Source organism: Saccopteryx bilineata, chromosome 3, assembly GCF_036850765.1.
Source record: "Saccopteryx bilineata isolate mSacBil1 chromosome 3, mSacBil1_pri_phased_curated, whole genome shotgun sequence".
In the NCBI taxonomy this organism is placed as follows: Eukaryota; Metazoa; Chordata; class Mammalia; order Chiroptera; family Emballonuridae; genus Saccopteryx; species Saccopteryx bilineata.
This window is the reverse complement of record NC_089492.1, coordinates 8,845,213-8,866,886: the sequence shown is the minus strand read 5'-3', so window position 1 is coordinate 8,866,886 and position 21,674 is coordinate 8,845,213. Positions and strand designations below refer to the sequence as shown.

The 21,674-nt window shown below is 49.6% G+C and overlaps 1 protein-coding gene across 8 annotated transcripts in view; it reads right to left on the bottom strand.

Moving 5' to 3' along the window:
- The window catches only part of CYRIB (CYFIP related Rac1 interactor B), a 149,752-nt gene that overhangs the window by 105,401 nt on the left and 22,677 nt on the right, over positions 1-21,674 (bottom strand). For all 8 annotated transcript variants that reach the window (XM_066265658.1, XM_066265653.1, XM_066265662.1 and 5 more), the window contains exon 2: positions 1,708-1,760. The gene's annotated coding sequence lies outside the window, so the exon portion shown is untranslated. The remainder of the gene's footprint in view (positions 1-1,707; positions 1,761-21,674) is intronic.

Genomic DNA, 21,674 nt, shown 5'->3' with positions numbered 1-21,674 from the left:
GTGTGATAATTAAAATCTATAAATATGAGAAACACACTCGATGGGGCAAGATGCTCACGTTCTAAAAAGCCAGAGGAACAAAGAGCGACAGAAGGAACAGCAGGTCTGTGTCTCTCTTTCACACGCACGCCAAGAGAGACGCCAGTTGGGCAGAATGGCAGGATCACCCACGCTATTGAAAGTGTTATTTTTATCTCTGCTGTGTGTTGTTTTTGTCAAGCAAGTATATTTGGATCTGGATGAGTTAGAAGCAGGAAACTTTGATATGACAGAGATATGACTTCCCTAAGTCTAAACAGTGATTGGCTGGGGGTGGGGGTGGGGGAGGCAGGACAACCCCAAAGGGGCATGAAGGAACTTGGCGGAGTGATGAGAACATTGTGACCTCTGCTCCGGGTGGTGCCGCCGGATGGGTGATATGACGTGTGCATGTGACGGTATGTAAGTTACTCCTCGATTAAAAGGAAGGTTGAAAGCAAGCCCGAGAGATGGCTGCATACCATTTATCATCCATTTCTCTCTATGCTCTACCTCTCTGGAGGCCAGTCAGTCCAAAGGAGGGTCATGAGGAGACCAAGCAGTTCAGGAAAAGAGGAGGCAGAAAAGAGAATGCCCCAGTGGGCATCTTAGGTCACCAGAGTGGAACCGTTATGCACGGAATGACTGCTCTTATAAAAGACCCCAGAGAGCTCCCTCACCGCTCGGCCACGTGAGGTTCTAGCTGAAAGATGGCCATCCACGAACGAGGAAGGGAGCCTTCGCCAAACCCCAAATCTGCCAACACCTTGTCAGCCCCTAGGACTGTGAGAATTAAATTTGTTCTTTATATGCCCGCCCTTGTCCACGGTATTCTGTCACAGCAACCTAACAACCAACCACTTACCAGTGGAGTGAACTTGGGCATGTTACTTCTCTTCTTTAAAGCTCAACTTTCCAGAGCTGTTGAGACGTTTAAACAAGACAATTCAGACAAAGCTCTCAGCACAGGGTCCGCAAGTCAACGGACAGCAGCCATTACAATGGCTAGTGGCTGGAGGCTGAGAGTGTCTTCTTCCCCCCAAAGTTAGAGTTTTTATTTAAATTCATAATTTGACCTGAGGCCCTGGCCGGTTGGCTCAGTGGTAGAGCGTCGGCCTGGCGTGTGGAAGTCCCGGGTTCGATTCCCGGCCAGGGCACACAGGAGAAGCGCCCATCCGCTTCTCCACCCCTCCCCCTCTCCTTCCTCTCTGTCTCTCTCTTCCCCTCCCACAGCGAGGCTCCATTGGAGCAAAGATGGCCTGGGCGCTGGGGATGGCTCCTTGGCCTCTGCCCCAGGCGCTAGAGTGGCTCTGGTCGCGACAGAGCGACGCCCCGGAGGGGCAGAGCATCGCCCCCTGGTGGGCAGAGCGTCGCCCCCTGGTGGGCGTGCCGGGTGGGCGCATGCGGGAGTCTGTCCAACTGTCTCTCCCCGTTTCCAGCTTCAGAAAAATACAAATAATAATAATAATAATAATAATAATTTGACCTGATAACCTTGTAGGTTCTCAACTATTCATGGAATGAATGAAAGAACACATGTAGATTCTGACTGCAACAGAGGCAGACGGTTCTCATCTCTATCAGACTGAAATCTATGTCCCAGCTTAATACGGCCATCCACTTTCATTCTCCTTCGTAGTGAAGGGCTGAAGCCAGACAGCCATGGCTGAATAAGGCTCTGTTACTTACCAACTTGGTCAACTTCGACGAATTACTCAAAGCCCAGGCCTCAGTTTCCTCTCCTGCAAAACAGAATTGCAGCAAGGATTAAACAAGTAACAACAGACCTCAGCACACAACCAGCCCCCAATGAATCCTAGCCATTATTATTTTTCCCATACCAAAGACGAAGCCGGGAAATACCAACTCCGAATTCCAACGCTTCAGACCACCGGAGTTCACGGAGCATGTATCAGAAACACTTTTCTCATTTCACGTTCAAAATAGTCTTTTGTATCACAAGTAGAGAAACGAAGATTCAGAGAAGTTCGTAACGTGCTGAAGGCTGCACAGTAAGTGGAGAGCAAAGTCCCAAATCAAACTCTTATGGCTGAGGGACAGTCTGTTGGGCTGCGTTGTCCCAGGAACAGAGGTGGGGTCGGAATCCTAAGATAAAGAAGGCTGGGACTCGGGGCTACAGCAGCAAGCCTTGGTCCCAACAAAAACGCTCAGCTCAACTTGACTTTGAACTGGTGTTCGTCACTCTATCCCAGAATCACTTCCTGTTTGAAGTTTCTACACTGCAGAGAAGGGAAAATAAACACGTGCATTACACCCCCTTACGATACTCAAATCTTACAAAGGGACTCTGACAAAAAAGGTATGAATCAAAGGGAGCTTTCACTAAACACCACAGCGAACTTACCATGGGAACCCATTCACCAGCCCTTCGTGGGAAGATGGGAGCAAGGGCACGGTGTCTAGGCCCTCTCCTACCGCACGGAGGAGAAACTGAACGCCTCTGGCTGGTCTGGGCTTTGATTACATCGTCAGCTGCCTTTGTGTTTTCTCTTTGCTTTTCATCGGGTGCTGAAACTACCGGAAGCCACTTAACCTGCCTCATTTTATTCACAAAGGGTTTGGGGCCAGGCCTGTCTGTCCCTGAGAACGGGCTGATCATGTCAACCACCTCCGCTGCCTTCCCGGGCAACGCATTGTTTTCTTTGCATTGTGTTGCACAAGTGTGTGGTTTACAACTCCCTTTTAAATAATAATCCCGGAACTGCTTGGCGACCAGAGGGAAAAAGGGGACTTAATTTAAGAACCCTACTTCACTAGCTGTGTCCTCAACTGTGTGCAAGATGCTCCACACCCTCCATGGGTGTGTACACACATGCCACGCACACACGTGTACACACATGCACGTATGTGTACACGCACATACACAGATGCTCAGAAACATGGTTACAGTTCTCCTGATTCCTCCTGCTAGAGCTTCTGGTCACATAAAAGATTTTCTTTTTCTTTCCTTCTAATTCTTTAACCACATATACAAAATTGAAAATGGGGTAGAGATGTTCCTTTGGGGAAAATTTTAGGGCCTTGGGCAGAAGGGTTAAAAATGAGAAAAGTTCACCGGCTCATTCTCTCAAGACTTTTGGTTTTGTTTTTTGTGTTTTTTTTTTTTGTTTTAAGAACACAGAGAGTAAGCAAGTCACTGCAGCACGGAGAGGTAAACCCGGAGACAGAGGACAGCTCCCTGGAAGGAAAGTGGTCCTCTCCAACCCTCGGTGACTTTTCCCACTTCCACGATAGGACAGGGACCCTGGACTACGGCTCTAGCAACAGATCTGGTCTTGCCTCCTTTCTAAACACCCACCGTGGGCTCCGGGTCCTGCTTAGCCGCTCAGAGCTCTGGGACTTCAGGCAAGTTAACCTCTCTGAGCTTCCGCAGCCTCTGCTGGAGCGTGAAGATGCTCCTTCATTCCAGAACAATCTACAGAACACCTGTGATGTGGCCAGCGTGTGGCCACAGAGACAATTCCCGGAATGGAACCATCCCAGCCACCCAGGAGCTCTCCCCGATGCGATGCATGGGACAATTCCAGGCAGACAAGCACCCACAGTGGGGAATGAATACGTGATCCGACAGGGGTGAGCGCCGGTGCTGGGCAGTCCCTGAAGAGGGTATTGCGTTACTCAGCAGGGAATGGAAAGTGATGGATGTCAGAAAGGCTTCCCCAGGGAGGTGAGATCTAAGCTGAGAACTAGGAGGCAAGTTACAATCTGCCCAGCCTGGGCAGGAGGGGATGCCAGTTGATTGCAAAGGCCCACAGGCTAACCAGCCGTCTGATGTGGTCAAGGTCAAGAGGTGGGAAGAGAAATGCAGGATAGTAGACCTGGATATGTAGACAGGCAGGCTTGCCAGGGTCCCTTGCCTGGATGTCCCTTCCAGCCCCAACGGCTGATTCTCTGCTCTTCTGAGCCAAGGTCCTGTTCCTCCCCGGACAACCCTCTCACCAGTATGCCCAAGTCCCCGAGTCCACTCCAGGGCACAAGGGAAGTCCCAACCATCCCACAGGGCTGAGAACGGGCTGATCATGTCAACCTCCTCCTCCTTTCTTTTCCCCTCGGGAGCGTCTGGGCAGTGACTCAAGGAGGGAGCTGTCCTCTACTGGTCAGCTATTTCTTAAAAAAAAAAACCACCCAGGGCTCGCATACACAGCCTTCTGAGAGACTGCCCCCCTCCCCCCCAGTCCCTGACCTCGCTGAAGACATGCTGCCATTACCTGAGTCCCTGTCTCCCCAGGATGTGGAGCTACCTGAGGGCTAACACTGTGCTTTGCTGATCCTGGTGTCCCCAGCACTGGCACTATGTGCCCAATGCATAATCGGTCCTCAAACATGCGTGCCAAACTGAACCGATCTCTTATCTCTGCAAATGAACATCCATCCAGAGGCACCCCCAAACCCCCAACCCCCGCAGACAGTAGCTCTGTCGACGCCAGGGTTGGAGACCCGATTCGGAGACTCGCCAACTCAACACTCCTCCCCGGTGCTCTCTAGGTGACACCAAGGGCTTAGTGTCCCTGAAAACTGACAATCCCTCATTACAACAATAAAGAACCCTAAGTCCAAGGTTTCATGGCAAACACGCTATAATGTTTTTAAAAGGGCACGTTCTTCAATGGAAGATGATCAAGTCACCCTTACCAGAAACGTTGCTCATTTTAGGGGAAAATGCTTAATGTTGGCATTAAGTCTACCAGCGACTTTTCTTTATCTGAGCCCAATCACACCCGCCTTCACGGCTCCTGGGCTTTCCTGGGCAAGACCAAAGTTCCCACTGGCGCACATCGACTATTGAGATGGCCGGGAATGTGTTTTAGAGACTGGCTATGTTTTTGATTATGGGCCATTTTTCACATTAATTCTTTATTATGTGATCTAAGGCTCTAACAATTTTTCAAAGAAAAGTTGAGCCCTGGCCGCACTCCGTTGGTTATCAGAGCATCAATCATCCTGATATGCCAAGGTTGGGGGTTTGATCCCTGGTAGAGGCGCATCCATACATGAATCAACCAATGAGTGTATAACTGAGTGGAGCAAGAGAGCCGTGTTCCTCCCACCCCCTTCCTCTCTCTCTCTAATATCAATAAAATAAAATAGTAAAAAAGAAAAGTTGAGCTCCTCAACTTAACTCCTTTATGGTTATTTTTTAATGTTTCGATACAAAACAACTCCATTATGACATCAAAGGTGATTTGTAAAGAAGTCCTTTTGACCTATAACTCCTCCACCAAAGGTGTCCTATTACATTATTTATTCATAGATGGATGGATTTCATCAAGAGAACTTCCTCTAGTGCAGATAGATTCATTTCTTCTTTAAAAAAAAAAAAAAAGGTAAACCACTTATAATGCAAGTCACTGACATGTTTCTGGTAAATATCACAGCAAAACCCAGGTGACAAATTAAGCGCACCTGGAAATTCAGGGCCGGAGACTAAATTAGGGCCACATTTTCTAGCCTGCTTCATTCTACAATTCTTCTGATGCTTCCCACAGCCCACTTAATAGGAAACAGACCGAGGAGAACAGGTGTCTCACTTATTCCACCTGGCCTAGCAAACTCCATCCTGAAGTTTGCACTAGCTGCTTATTGCTGAAGGGTTCAGGTCCATATTGTTCTGTGAGTGAAATAATACCGCAAATAGTCTAACACAGGGTGCTTCTCATTCTGGCTCTACCAGAGTTCACAAAGGAGGGAGGAAGAGTTTTAAAGATACTGCGGCTGGGTGGGGTCCCCATCCTGCATAATTAAACAGACTCCCTGAGGACGGAGCCGCACCAGAGTTTTCCGACACTCCCCAGGTAACTGTAACACGCAAACGGGACTCAGGAGCACGGGGCTAGGAGAACTCATTAGTCCAAGGAAGCCCATGGGAAATCTGATCTGGAAGTGAAGAACTCACTGTAATTAAATAAAATAGCAGATGTAAAACTACCTAACAGTGCCTGCTACCCAAAAGACACTTAATAAGTGTTAATTAAACAAAAAATATAATTCAAGTAAGTATTCTTCCTCACTGAATTCATCTTGTAATTTTAGTGGCTGGTTTATTATTTGCTGGTTTTTCTTAGCTATGATTCATACCATCCCTGTTTATAAAATTATCGACTTCTACCCATAATGCCATTCAATTACGAGAACTGCAGTGTTTCCAACAATCATTAATCACTTTTTAAATAAAATTTTCTCCCAGAACAGTAGCTAATGTTTACTAAATACTCAATAAATGTTTGCTATTTATAATAATTAATCCACAGTATCATGATCTACTATAGCTTATACCTTTTTTAAAAAGGTCTTTTCATGAAATTGAAGTACTTGCAATTTCTATGCCCAAGTGAAAAATTTGCCTTTAACCTTTCAAATTCTCAGAGAAAGGAAGAGGCTACATGGTAGAGTGCTTAACATATTGGTAAATAATTATTTTGAAACTTTAACCTATTATGTCTATAAACTAAAATCATTATTATTGTGTTCTTTTCCCCAAGCATGGTGAGAAATGGAGAGCAACTCATTAACAGATGAGCAAGGAAAAGATGGTGGCCCTGGCCAGTTGGCTCAGTGGTTGAGCATCAGCCTGGCGTGCGAGAGTCCCAGGTTCGATTCCTGGCCAGGGCACACAAGAGAGGCGCCCATCTGCTTCTCCATCCCTCCCCCTCTCCTTCCTCTCTGTCTCTCTCTTCCCCTCTCGCAGCCGAGGCTCCATTGGAGCAAAGTTGGCCCGGGCGCTGAGGATGGCTCCATGGCCTCTGCCTCAGGCACTGGGATGGCTCTGGTTGCAACGGGGGCCCCGGATGGGCAGAGCATCGCCCCCTGGTGGGCGTGCTGGGTGGGTCCCGGTCGGGCACATGCGGGAGTCTGTCTGACTGCCTCCCCGTTTCCAGCTTCAGAAAAATACAAAAAAAAAAAAGGAAAAGATGGTTTTTCTGAAATAACAGATATGCAACCATCAAACACTTTCACAGTGTAAGGACTTGTCAGTCTTTACTTGAAAAGTGCCACTGGTGGAGGTACAGCTATGGTTTCTGGCTATCCAGTCTAATCGCCTCACTTTACAGGTGAGCGACTCTGAAGTGTGGAGAGAAGGGAGCGTGGCTGGGGTCAGCCGGTTCACAACAGAATCAGGACCAGCTACCAAGCTGGGCTGCGAACGCCCCAGGGATGATCATTTAGCTCAGTGGTAGTCAACCTGGTACCTACCGCCCACTAGTGGTTGTTCCAGCTTTCATGGTGGGTGGTAGCGGAGCAACCAAGTACAGTGTGTCCGTAAAGTCATGGTGCACTTTTGACCGGTCACAGGAAAGCAACAAAAGAAGATAGAAATGTGAAATCTGCACCAAATAAAAGGAAAACTCTCCCAGTTTCATACCTTTTCAGTGCAGTTTGATGTGGGCTCACGCACAGATTTTTTAGCACTCCTTAGGTAGCTTTCCCGTATAACCTCTACAGACTCCTCACTGACCGATGGCCTACCAGAACGGGGTTTCTCCACCAAACTGCCGGTTTCCTTCAACTGCTTATCCCACCGAGTAATGTTGTTCCTATGGGGTGGCGCTTTGTTATAAACGCGCCGATATTCACGTTGCACTTTGGTCATGGATTCGAATTTAGCGAGCCACAGAACACACTGAACTTTCCTCTGTACCATCCACATCTCGACTGGCATGGCCGTGGGCTGCTCCGCTGTATACACGGTGTTACATCATCATCTGTGCATGCGCACATGCTGCCACATCATCCTACAGAAACTAGGAGGGTTTCCTTTTATTTGGTGCAGATTTCACATTTCTACCGTCTTTTCTTGCTTTCCTGTGATCAGTCAAAAGTGCACCATGACTTTATGGACACACTGTATAAATTAAAAAATAGATTTAACTATAGTAAGTTGTTTTATAAAGATCTATCCTGCCAAACTTAGCAAAAATCTGACATAAAGTACTTGGTAAGTAATTATTATTATATGCTTTAACTTGCTGTAACTCTGCTTTATAAATTTTATAAAGTAAAGTGACTTCCCTACTTTATAAATCACCATTACTGTGGAACCGGTGGGTGGTTAGAAAATGTTACTACTAACAAAGATACAAAAGTGGGCGGTAGGTATAAAAAGGTTGACTACCCCTGATTTAGCTCTTCCCAGTTCCAAACCCCACCTGGCTAATGGGCTCCCAGATGCCCGCTCTCAGTTCAAGTGTACCTTTCGGGAAGACCTCAGTCCAGCGGGGGTGGGGACTGCGCTGCTGGGCATACCTTACTCGGGGCTCCTTTCCCTACATCTATCCCGGAATGATGCCGTCACTTATTCATCCAGCTGCTCCCCTGACCTGTGAGTATCTCTGTGTAACACTCTGTGTCTTGGACCTGAGCACAATGTAACATCTACGTGGAAACTATGTCATGAACGCAGAGACCAACTGGTCCCAAGTTACAGGGAATGTCTCAGCTTTAGCAAAGCCAGTCCCAGGCAACAGAGGACAGCTGGTCACCCACAGGGTCACACGGCCTGCTCACAACTTTCCCTCCTCTAACCATCCTCAGCTGTACCAGACTGGGCCCAGGGCCCGGTCTGCACCTGAGGTCACTCAGCATCATCTGATGGAATGTCCTGCAATGATAAAGACGCTCTCGAGCCACACTGTTCAATACGGCAGCGCCAGCCACACGTGGCTCTGAACACCTTGACTCCGCCTAGCGTGACAGACTTTATTTTATTCAATGTTCATCTTAAATGTCAACAGTCCCATGTGGCTAGTGGCTACCGGACATCTCAGTTCTGATTTTACATATATGGAACTGGGCTCCATCCTGTGCACAGGAATGAGCTTTGAGTCAGTCAGAGCTTGGTTCAAATCCTGACCCAGTCATTTGCTAATGTGTCTTCTTCTAACTTATAATTCTTACGAGTTTACTAGGAGACTGGGAAGTGGCTCGTCCACAGAACTTCAAAAAATAAAACAGCTAAACCAAATATGTGCAGAAGTGCTAGAAAAATATGATTCTGAACCAAAAAGGGTGCGCTAGTGGGTATCATTTTTACTAGACTGCCAACCTCGGTCAGGTTTAAATGAAGATTCTAAATGACTGTGCTGTCCTGCTGGGCTGGCCATGACTTGATTTCTGTCTCAGGCCCTCCACTGTCACTGAGTTCCATCAGAAAAAGCCATGGGTAACTGGGAGACAGTGTCCGAGGTCACTTGAGCACGGCCCTCCACAGTCCCAGGGGCCTGGATCCAGGCGGGTCACAGAGCAGGGAGCAGGCAGTGCCCAGCGTGTGAAGCCAGTAGCCACAGCCATCATCACAGCCACCTGGCCCATGCAGGTTCACATTTGACTCAGACAGATAGTAATGAAACAACATAGCCAAGAACTGGTGGGCCATGACCTTTAATCCTAGCTTGCACCCGGCAGGCAAGTAAAAACACACACTGGGCTCCAAAACCCACTCATTCAGTGCTCACAGAGCTACTGACTTATCCGAGTTTCCTAGAATCAAAGGTTTCTAGCTCACCAGACTTATTCACCTCTGTTCCCAATCGCCTTCTCTCTGCACAAACTGGCTTCTCCTTCAGCATTCCTCCGTCTTGGCTGATTTTCCTCTCCTCAACGTGGCCTTTCTCTGCTCTCCTCCCTGCTCTCTCCTCTAATGCTAATCTCAGGAAACAAGAGTGCAAGCTCCCGGTCTGCCCCCATTTTACAGTGTAGAAATCAAAACCTTTAATATACAAATATACAAATAAGGAAGTCTCTGATACAGTCAGTTATCTGAGGCATAATGGGATTCCTCACAAGAGTGCACCATCCCACATCATGCAATCAGTCAAGGCTGTGGGGAAAAGCTTAGTCTTAAAACGAAGCCTTAGGCTATAACCATCCTGCCGGCATACAGCCTGTCCCCCACACCCAATGCAAACTATTATATAAGCGAGCAAACATATATATCAACTTGCAAACTTATTTGACCCACACCAGAGGAAGCATGGGGCCCTGCTGCGCTCACGTGTGCTCAATGACCAGCAGCACCCAGGGAAGCCCACCCTGCACAGCTCAGAGGGACTGTGTACATCTGCTAATGAATGACAGCGCCCTGCTTCCTCCCGCCGGGCAGGATGCTGAAAATGGGGCGTGGCTCGCAGCCCCCCCCAGCACACACCCGCCCCCCACACACACACACCCCCTAGTACACGCCCTCCTGAGCCTATCCTCGCCCTAATGAATCCATCTCCTCGGCAGGAATGGGCGGTGGTCCCAGGAGAAGCTGCTGGGAATCGCCCAGGGAGCTTTTTAAAAACAGCTTCCCCAGAACTGGGAGTGGAGAATCAGTGTTTGCAGAAGACTCCCAGGTGACCCTGCTGCACAGCTGGGGACCTGCGTCTTTTTCCTCTGAAGGCTCCGGAAGGTGATCCCGCAGCAGCAAAGGGTGGGGGTGGGGCAGGCACCAGCAGTGAGAAGCACTACAGGGCTGGCAGAAGAGTCCCCTTGTTAGAGAATCCCTCCCTCTGGACAGGGACAACAGTCAGAGGGCTGCAAGGTCCTGAAGACCCAGTAGGGACACCAGCTGCTCCCCCTCCCACCCCAAATTGCAGAGCACCCTGCACTTCACCGGAACCTTCTGGTGCAGTCCTCCTATGCAGCACTGGTGGGGCGGGTACTTCTCCCGCACAGCCCTGGGCACCCAAGGGCAGAAGCCCGAATCCACGCACTTCTGCGCCCGGGCATCCCAGGGCTGGTGCCAGCACCCAGGAAGCCCACAATAAATGCTATTATTGTGGTTGTTACCCGGGTTTCACTGAAAAGGAAACCAGCTCTTAGAGATGGCATGACTCAGCGAAGGCCCCATGATGCCGCGGGCGGGGCTGGGGCCAGGACTGGGGGATCCTGGGTTTATTCTCTGCCCAGCGCCTCCCCCACCCTCGCTCCCGCAGTCTCTCTCCCTCTCACAGCCAACACGCAGGCTCTGCCACTCAGGATCAAATCTCATTTAATAGTCTAAGGGCTCTAGTTTATAGGACCCCACCAAGCCTCAAAAACGTCTGGAGGGGGGGGTCTTCTAAGACCACCTATGGACACGAGACAGGTGGGTGGTTTTTGCATACTTTGGAGCCTGACACACACAGGTTGTCATTTAACAGCTGGGTGATCTTGGACACATTTCATGAACTCTCTGGGCTCAGTTTTCTGGGCTGTAGAATGGGGGTGATCATATGTACCACTAGAGATGGCAAGAATTACTGAGATGGGCACTGTGGCCAGCCAGCAGGAAGCCCTCAGCAATGGTAGGTGTTATTTAGACAGTAGGCACGCCTGTCATCACCTGCTCCACATCCCAGATCCTGGCCCCTAAAACCTCCACAGTGTGTACCTTTTTGCTCTATTCACCCCTTTTCTCCCCACAGGCCACCCTGGGCCAGCTGACCCCCCCTTAAGGACCCAGTGACTGACGATGTAGCTGGAGGCACCATATGTCATCCCTACCCATCCCAGGGTCCCCCAGAAATAATAAACAAGAAGTAACTTTTCCTATTCCTCATCCCAGACTTAATTAAAATCAAATATTTGCACACTCTCCAAGGCCTATAAACCTGAACTGCTCACAGGAAAAGAAAAAAAGACGCCACTTAGGCGCAGGCGGTGAGTGTGGGCAAGGGTGGCCCAAACTTCCGGGGAACAAACCTGAAACTGCCCAGCGCCAGCTCAGAGCAGTTCCCGGGGCAGTCTCCCCTGCCTCCCCCGGTCCAGGTCCACAGAAGGCCCCTGGAAAGCACCTGAGGGTGTGAGTGTGAGGGGCAGTCTGGGAGGGATGGACAGTGGACCAGTCTGCTCCAGCCCCGCCCAAAAGCTCTAACCCAGCGGGAAGTGCCTCTGCAGCTTCACACCAGTATGGCTGCGCCCACTGGTGAAGGCGCTGAGATACTGGAAAACAGGCCGGGAAAGAAAGGGTTGCTGTGCAGAGCTCCCTACCGCCCAGAGCCCCTCCTCCAGGGCTCCTGGGCCTCCCGCAGGATCCAGCAAGGAAACAGTTAAGGTCAGGCCCTGCGGGGCCTTCTAGAAAGTACTCTGATGGGTGCTTGATGCTAAACAGTCTGGGCAGGGATAAGGGGCATGGAAAATTGCAAGCAAAATTTAGAGGGATTCAGAATAGGAACAAGGACTCAAATGTATGTGAAGGACATAGAGGGGAGGAGACAGATTGATTCAGGTGGCAGTGGCACCAAGGATATGTCCCTCCCTCTAGGCTACTCCCTCCATCCAAGTTCAGGTCATCACTGTACAGGAGGTCCCCCAACCAGGTAAAAGGAAGGCTGGTGCTAGGTTCTTACCCTAATGGGAAAACAGAAGGAACTTAGCACCGAGCTCCCTGCAATGCATACTTGACAGACATCTCACCGGCCCAGCGTCCAAGTCCCTTCTAGTATGGAACCCAATTTTCCAATGGGGCATCCTCAACCCTTCCTCCAAGTGCTCCAAGGGCCAATATGTTACCTACCTGAGAAAAGCCAGCACGAAATTTTCTACAACAAATAGTTGCTTCCAGAACAGGCATGTGACCCTAACGGGCAGATAAGAATCCTCTCAAATTCCAAGAATGGGCATGTGACCTTAGCTAGCCAATAAGAGTCATCTTAAGGTTCTAGAATGGGCATGTGACCCCAACTGGCCAATAAGAGTCCTCTCAAGTTTCATGGGCATGTGACCTTAGATAGCCAATAAGAGTCATCTTAAGGTTCTAGAATGGGCACGTGACCCTACAACGTGGCCAATAAAAACTTTTTCTAGCATTGTGGGCTGAAGCCATTGGGAAGGAAGTACTTTCTTGCTCTCGCCCCCCAGGCTATTGTAACAGGAGAGGATGTAAGCCTGAATCCAAGCTGCTGGCAGCCTCTTGCCATCTCAAAGGGAAAGACTTCCACAATAGACCGGGCCAACCTGGTTAAAGCCCTGGATCAGCCACATCTGGCTGCTAGTGATGTAACACAATTACTATTGTTTCCACCTAAGCTAGCTTCAGTTTGGTCTCTGTCACTCACAGCCCAGAAACTGTCTGACCATCCTCGATGGGTCAGTGAGAAACTGAGGTGGCCCCCAGGGCCCGCTTCCTGCCCTGACTGCCATTACATCTGACTCGGTGGCTCTGACAGCATCTGGGCGTCTGGCTGCAGACCCCATGTCCACACACCCAGAGCATCTGCCTGTTACCGTGGTGCCCCAGACGCCAGTCCCTTTCCCTCCACCTCCCATGCTGTCACTGGTTACCTTTCCTAATGCGCAAATCCTTCAATGGCCCGACGGATTACGATGCAAGTTCCTTTAACACACCTTACAAAGCCACCTGGCCCCGGGGACCTGTGTCCTTCACAGGAACCCTCAGTCTAACCACACGGATGGGATGACTCCCAGCCCCAAGCATTTGCACACTCCATACAGTAGCAATGGTAGGTTTTTACAATCCCAGTGGACACCATAAACATGCGACAAGATGACCCCTCGTGTTCTGTAACCCACATCCTGTCCACTGAGGTCAGAGCCCCCACACTTCAAAGTGGTGAAGTGACTGTCAAGAACCTCACAAAGACCTTTGCCCCAAGATGAATATGAAGGCCCTTCCAGAAGCTTCTTAACACCCACCTAAGACATAAAGAGGTTCTGAGGTAAGCCTTTGTTATGTAAATTAAATCTTTTTCCTTTTTCCTGTTCTAATTGAAAAATGACCACTTGCATGAATTTTATCCAAAACTACAGGAAAAAGTTTTAAATAAAACTTCTCCTGATGCTGAACATAAACTGAGCACATTTATAATGACAAGGAGCAGAGAGTTTATTTCAGGATTGGTTTTAGAGATCTTCTGGTCAATCTTCCCATTTCACAGAAGTGGAAACTGAGATTTCGAGAAGTGAAAATGACACCCAGGGTCACAGTCAGGAGACAGAGGACCCAGAACACACACCAGGTTCTCTGCTTTCTTCACCCTAACATTTATAAATAAATTCACTTGCATTTTAATGTCATTTATTACAACACTAATTAATACACTGAGAAATGCCAGCCACAGAGCAGCTGTCTGCAAACAGTCTGCACCTCATTCTGCACCTCACGGGGCGTCTAAGAACTGGGCCCCTGTGTGTCCTGGCAGAGTGGCAGGAGCCTTCCAGGCCCCATCTTAGTGTGGGTTCCCACCCTCCCTGCTGACTGTAAACAAGGCCCAGGCTGGCGACACAGACCACGACAGCTGTCGGTTGTGCAAGGAGAGGCAGTCCCTACTTCCTGATATGGACCTAGGTGCTGGAGGTTCTTTGCAAAAATATCTGTCCTCTCCTGGACCCAGCAAGTTGTCATGAGGACATTCATTCCTAGCTGAGTGCTGGGCTGTTTTGTTTATATCGCATTCCTTCATATCAAAGGCAAAAAGCACCTCCTGCAAAGTGAGGAGGATTTCAGACACAGACTGGAGTTCAGGTTTCCGGCGACAACTTTCACTCACTGTGTGGTCTTGGACAAGTGGCTTAGCCTCTCTCAGCCTCAGTTTCTTCCTCTTAAAAAATGGCAGTAGCATCATCTACCGAACAGGGTTTGAGTTCCTTGAGTTCATGTTTAGGGCGCGGTCACTCTGTAACCCAGGTCGTCGCCTCAGAGTCGCCGAGTCTTTCCCTTCCTGCCGCCGCCAACTGCTCGCTTTACAGCCATGTTCCTGAGACTTGGCTCAGCCTAGCCAACGCCATCCCGTCCACACCCAATCCGGTGCACGGCCAGGTCCCAGGGGGCTTGCCTGCCTGCCTGCCAGGGGACTGACCGCCCCTCGGTCAGACGGCCCCCAGGTGCTGTCCACTCTGGCTCCAGCTCTACAACCTGGTCATCAAGTGTCATCTGCAGGCCCCATGGTCAAGGTTCTCCTCAAAGACCCGCAGACCTCGGACAGTTGCCATAAAATTACTCACTGTTTTCCTCGTGGGATCAAACGGAACTTGAAGTAAGTCACTCAAGTCTCTATGGCCCTGTCCCACATGTTGAGGCAAATAGAATATGTCATGCTTGCAAGATTCCTTCACCGTAAGATCTCTGTCCAAAATTAAGCTTGTGTTCCGCTGACTGTGGTCACTGAGGAATCGAGAGTGGCCTGCTGCCCACTGAGCTGGGCTCAGAGGACCAGGCTTCCCGTCTGGCTCCCATCCCCGCCAATCATGCCCCCACAGCGGGGTCAGAAGGCCTCCCCCAAGCCCTTCCGGGCAGACATCTACTACGGCCTGAACCAGTGGGGCGTCTAGACTGGCTCAGACAAGGGGAAGGAAGCAGAACTCCTAGGCAGAAGCCGGAGCCCAGCAGGTGGGGGGCCAGTGTGGTGGCAGACCTGCTTAGGGGACAGAAGCCAGGCATGGGGAGGAAGCCCAAGACTCGTCCCAGTGTCTCAAGGACCCACACCTTCTGCCTTGTCTTTAAAAGTATCAATCTCAGGTCTTACCCAATGCAAAACCCCACATTTTGGCCAATGCTCCAAACACACCTAGTAATAAAAAGATGGATTAAGGCTCATGGATGGGGGGCCCCAATGACTATTTATTTATTGAGTGGTGGGGCTTATACTGGGGGCAGGGAGGGAGAGGAAGGCAGGAGAAGCTGCTAGAACTGCTTAGTTCTTCCAAGCCCAGAAAAACAGAAGCTTTTCTTCCTCACCTCCTGCAACAGCCAATGACAAGTAGTGGAAACAACGCCTTGAAAATGGTCTCCAGGTAAGCGCATACGACCACACATGTGCCCATGCATGTGCACGCATACACACATGTGTGTATGTACTCAGACCCTTTTGCTACCTGACATCCTTGGAGAATTCAGAGCCAGCGTAGAAGGAGTCGTCACAAAGTGCCAATGGATGAAAAATGGCGCAGCCACTTTGGAAAAACAGTTTGGCAGCTTCTCAAAAAGTTAAACACAAAACTCCACACAACCCAGCAAACTCCAGTCCTCGGTGTATACCCAGGAGAGCTGAAAAGCTAGGTTCACACAAAGACTTGCACATGCAGGCTCATAGCAGCATTATTCAGAATAGCCCCAAACTGACAAGAACCCAAATATCCATCAACTGGGGAGCAGAAAAGCAGGGTGGCTCGGCCATACAATGGAACCCTATTCCCCATTAAAAAGGAACAGAGAACTGATGCCCTTGACGATGTGAATGAACCCCAAAACTGTTATGCTCAGTAAGGAAAGCCAGACACAGGGCACCACATAGTATATGATTCTACTTATATGAAATGCCCCCAAGCAAACTTATAGACACATTTATAGAGACATAAATAGATTAGTGCTTACCTAGGACTGAGGACAGAGATTACCTGTAAGTGGACGTAAAGGATCTTATTGGGATGATGAAAATATTCTAAAACTGTTACAGTCATGGCTGCAGCACTTGGTCAAGTGACTAAAAACCACTTGAAATGGGTGGACTTCAGGGTACATAAAATATACCATGTATTAGTTCCCTCTTGCTGCTGTAACGAAGTACCACAAATGTAGCACTTAAAACAACATGAATGTCAGCTCTGGCCAGTTGGCTCCGTGGTAGAGCGTCGGCCCAAGTTATCGATATTCTGGGTTTGATTCCCAGTCAGGGCACACAGGAGAAGTGACCATCTGCATCTATACCCCTCCCCCCTTCTCTCTCTCTCTCTCTTTCTCTCTCCTTCTCTTCCCCTTCCACAGCCATGGTTCGATTTGTTTGAGCACATTGGCTCCGGGCACATAGGTGATAAAAATATCCCAGTTGTGAGCATGGCCCCAGCTGGGCAGAGCATCAGTTCCAGACGGCAGTCACCAGTGGACCCCAGTCCAGGCACATGCGGGAGTCTGTCTCTCTATCTCCCCTCCTCTCACTTGGAAATGAAGCAAATATTAAAAAAAAAAAAAAAAAGTATCATCTCTAGAAAAGGTTTAAGAAAACCCACAAATGTATTATCTTATAATTCTGAAGATCAGAAAATTCAGAATGGGTCTCACTGGGCTGAGATGAAGGTGTCAGCAGGACCACGCCCCCTACAGAGCAGGACCACGCCCCCTGCAGAGGCTCCAGGGAGAATCTCCTCCCCGGTGCCCGGTGGCTGCGGCATTCCAAGGTCGGTGGCCCCTTCCTCCACCTTCAGAGCCAGCAGAGTGGCATCTTCAGATCTCAGATTCTGGGCCTCTGTCTCCATCAGCACCCCTCCCCACCCTGAGTGCGGCCCTTCTGATTATCCTGGGCCCGCCTGGGTCACCCAGGAACATCCTTCTATCTCAGGAACCTTGACGTAGTCACATCTGCAAGGTTCTTTCTGCCATGGCATGGAATGTATTCACAGGTTCCAAGAATTAGGACAAGGTCATCTTTGGAAGGCCATTATCCTGTCTACCAGGCACCTCAATAAAGCCATTACAAAAATAAAAATAAAACCAACAGTGTAGGGTGTGGCCAGCACGTAGGGCTCATGCAGGGGACGCTCTAGAAACGCTCCCTCCCCTCCCTCAGGAGCTCTGTCCCAGAACACCACACGCAGCATAGATGAACTGAACCAGTCCTCAGATTCGCTTCAAAACTTAGGAGGGGATGGGGCAAGAGAAGGACAAAGCCTGGCAAGAAGCCCAGAGAGTCAAGTTCAAAATGAGAGAGGGGGTGGGGGGGAGTGGGAGGCAGGCTTTTAGTCTTCACCGACTCAACGACGTCAGTTCCCAGGAAAACGTTTCAGGCCTGCACAGATCTAAGTCTCTTGGTGTTCTGAAATCTCCATCCCATTGATTATTTTAAAAGAACCCAAATTAAGTCAGTCCCCAGACAACCTCTGATTTTGGCAAGCACCCCAATCATTGTGGAGGGAGCCTCTCTGAGTCACTCCCCGAGCAGGCACCACGGCCAGGCTGTCCTCATCGAGGTAAGGTAAGGAGGAAGCAGCAGGACTCACTGCTGACACCATCACCCCTCACCCCTGATGGTGACAGTGACGGTGACGCCGCCGCCGAGGGCCACCTCTCTGCCTGGCCCTCTTCGGGTCAGGCCCTTCCCAGCACATGACAATGTGCATCCTTCTCCGAGTCTGTGTTCTGCCTCGTGCCTAGCACAGTGTGGGCACAAAGCAGGTGTTCCGTAAACACTGGCATACCCCGGTATACACATACCCTGTATGTGCCTGTTTTATGACTATAAACAGGTTTTCATTTGTAGCATATAATTGATATTTTAGAAATGCTTCTTTTCATACACAAGTACACATGTATAAAGCATGTTCCATATACAGAACCTGGGTGCTCAGTAAATGATCGTTGTGTGTGTGTGTGTATGTGTGTGTATGTGTGTACACACATTCATCTATGTACATATTGATGAACAAAGGAATAGATTAAGAATGGTTTAAAGGGAGAACAGGCTGAGGAGCTGAAATGAAACTCCCCTAGGGCCAATATTACACCTCTGCTGTTCTCAACTGCGTCCCTACACCTTAGCACAGTGCCTGCCTGGCACGTAGCACGTGCTCAATAAATATGCTTGCATGGATGAACGGCCAGTCCAGTTTCATTCAATGAGCGTTTACTGATTAAGTACTTTCCAAGGCATGGTGCCAGGCTCTGGGGAACCGAGGTGAATAAACAGACAGATGTGGTCTCTGCCTTCAGGGTGGTGGGGGTGGGGGGCTTTAATAAACAGGAGTGCAAACCACACACACTACATGCTAATCCGGAGGACAGCTCTGAAGGGGAGGAACAGGGTGTGGAGAGAGTAAAGAGGGCTACATAAGAAAGGCTGGAGCTGATGAAGGAGGCGTCCAACTTGCAAAGACCCAGGGACATAAATTGGACAGAGGGAACAGCCTGTGTCAGCGGTGGGAAGAGCCTGGTTCTCCAGGGAACAGAAAGAGGGGGTGGGCTGCAGCCAGGGAAGAAGGGCCGAGAGGCCACAGGGAGCTCAGAGGAAGGCAGGGGCTGGGTCCTCGGGACCTAGGGTTTTGTTTAGTTTTCAAATGATAACAGGAAGTTGATTATGGTTTCAACAGGAACTACTGATGGTTTCAAGCTGAAAGATGTTCAGATCTGATTTACAGTTTCAAAAGGTCTGGTGCATTATAAAGAATGAATTGGAGGCCCTGGCCGGTTGGCTCAGTGATAGAGCATCGGCCTGGCGTGAAGGAGTCCCGGGTTCGATTCCCGGCCAGGGCACACAGGAGAAGCACCCATCTGCTTCTCCACCTCTCCCCCTCTCCTTCCTTTCTGTCTCTCTCTTCCCCTCCCGAAGCCGAGGCTCCATTGGAGCAAAGATGGGCCGGGCACTGAGGATGGCTCTGTGGCCTCTGCCTCAGGTGCTAGAATGGCTCTGGTTGCAACAAAGCAACGCCCCAGATGGGCAGAGCATCGCCCCCTGGTGGGCATACGGGGTGGATCCCGGTCGGGCGCATGCGGGAGTCTGTCTGACCGCCTCCCCATTTCCAGCTTCGGAAAAATGAAAAAAAAAAAAAAAGAATGAATGAATTGGAGAAGGTAGGAAAATGTCCCCCTACCACCACCTTGCCCACTTGTCAGAGTGAGAAGGGACCCGCCGGCTGCCCCTGAACAGCCCTCAGAAAGGGAACACATGACTCAGTCTTTACTGACTCATTCCATTTTTCACAGACATCTAATGAGCACCTCGTATGTACCAGGCACGGTGACAATACTGGAGACACAGACCCTGTCCTCGAGGAACCTAACATCTCTACAACCCCAGGCATGTCTGCATAGACTGGAAGAATTAAACTCAGACCAATACTTTTAAAAGGGGGCAGAGATTCGGAACTCTGTATCAACACAGGGTCCTTCCATCCTCCTTTATTATTTCTTTATACCTTGACTCCTTCCAAAAGACATTTGAGATGGCCTGCAGTAACAACAAAGAAACAATGAAGATGATAAGGAAAGGAAAAACGGAACAGTGGAAACAAAGCAAATAGAAATCAACCGAGAGCTGCTTGTGGCTGCTGTGATAGGCATAAATTTGGCTCTGAGCTTCCTGGCAGCCAGGGCAAAAAAAAAAAACACTTTTCCTTAATGGGGACACAGCCTTTTCTGGCTGTCACTACATTCTAAGAATAAGAAATATGGGCTATTCTGGTGGGGAAGGCTGGGGCGGGCAAGGAGGAGTGACCTTGGGTAAAGGAACCCTCTCAAGTGGTCGGCAAACTCATCAGTCAACAGAGCCAAATACCAACAGTACAACGATTGAAATTTCTTTTGAGAGCCAAATTTTTTAAACTTAAACTATATAGGTAGGTACAGTCGTTATCGAGGTAGCACCCGCACGTGGTTTTTTGTAGAAGAGCCGCACTCAAGGGGCCAAAGAGCCGCATGTGGCTCGCAAGCTGCAGTTTACCAACCAGGGCTCTAGTTCAACCTGCTCATTACAGAACTCAACATCTTCCCTTAAAAATGTGCTCCTCCTATAGTTCTACTAGTTACCAAGTTAGAAATAGCCATTTCATGATACTTTCTTACTTCCTCCTTCCCCACCAACTTCACATACATTAAATTAGTCACACGTTCTAAAAATTCCATCCCCGACCCAGGTCTCAAATTTGTTCTCTCCTTCCAATGTCCAGCAGTCTCAAGAACAACCTCCTAATGATGCTCCTGCCTCCAGGCTGGCTCCGTTCCACAATGTGACCAGAGTGATTATTCTAGAAATTGCAAATCTGGCTGCATCGCTCTTCGGCTTGCAATACTCTCAAGGATGGACTCCTTACACCCTCTCCCACCGGACAGCGGCCACGGGCTTGGGCAGGCCTGACCGTGTCTCCCTCAGGGGCCACTCCTGGCTGGCCTAAGGCAGGGGGTTCCAGTGGTCCTAATCCCTTTGTCACAGTGAGCAGTTCGGGGAGGTGGGAACTCAGGCCTCAGTCAATTAACATACAGGTCACGGGGACTGGCTCCAGGGTGTGCACACGACCTACAATGGTCCCATAAGTACTGGGAAAGAGAAGGCCATGTGGAGGCTGGAACTGCTGCAGCCAGTTCCTACCAACTGCAGCTCCACGTTACTACCTGGAGAGAAAGCTCACACGAGAGGGCAGGGCTGAAAGAACAGCAGAGAAATGTGCCAGGGCCCAGATCAAATCACACCGAGAGCCCGCCACGTCCTGGCACATCTCAGTTACATGTGTTTGGTAATTCCCTTTCCTAGCGGAGCTGGCTTGAGTTGACTGCTATCTGCAACCAGAAGTACCTCTATTTGCCATAATCTCAACATCAAGTTTAAACTTCTTAGCTTGTACAACAGGGATTGGCAAACTACAGCTCACAGGCCAAAGCAGGCCACCCACCTGTTTCTGTCAATAAAGTTTTATTGGAACACAGCCACGCCCACTCATTTATGGATCATCTGTGCTGCTCCAGCGCTGCCATGGCAGAGTAGAGCCTGCAAAGCCTAAAAATTTACCATCCGGGCCTTTACAGAAAATGTTCACTGACCCCTGACATAGAGGTCGACCACATTTTGGTTTCTGCCTTCCCTTCCAGACTGGCCGCCACCCCCCTCTGCCTCCCAGTTCACTGTAACGCCTGTGGGCTTGCTGGTTTGGTTATGCTGGACCCCCATTTGGCCTGGCTAACTCCTTGCATCCTACTAACCTCAGCTCGGAAATTACCTCTTCTTTGCAGCGCCGCC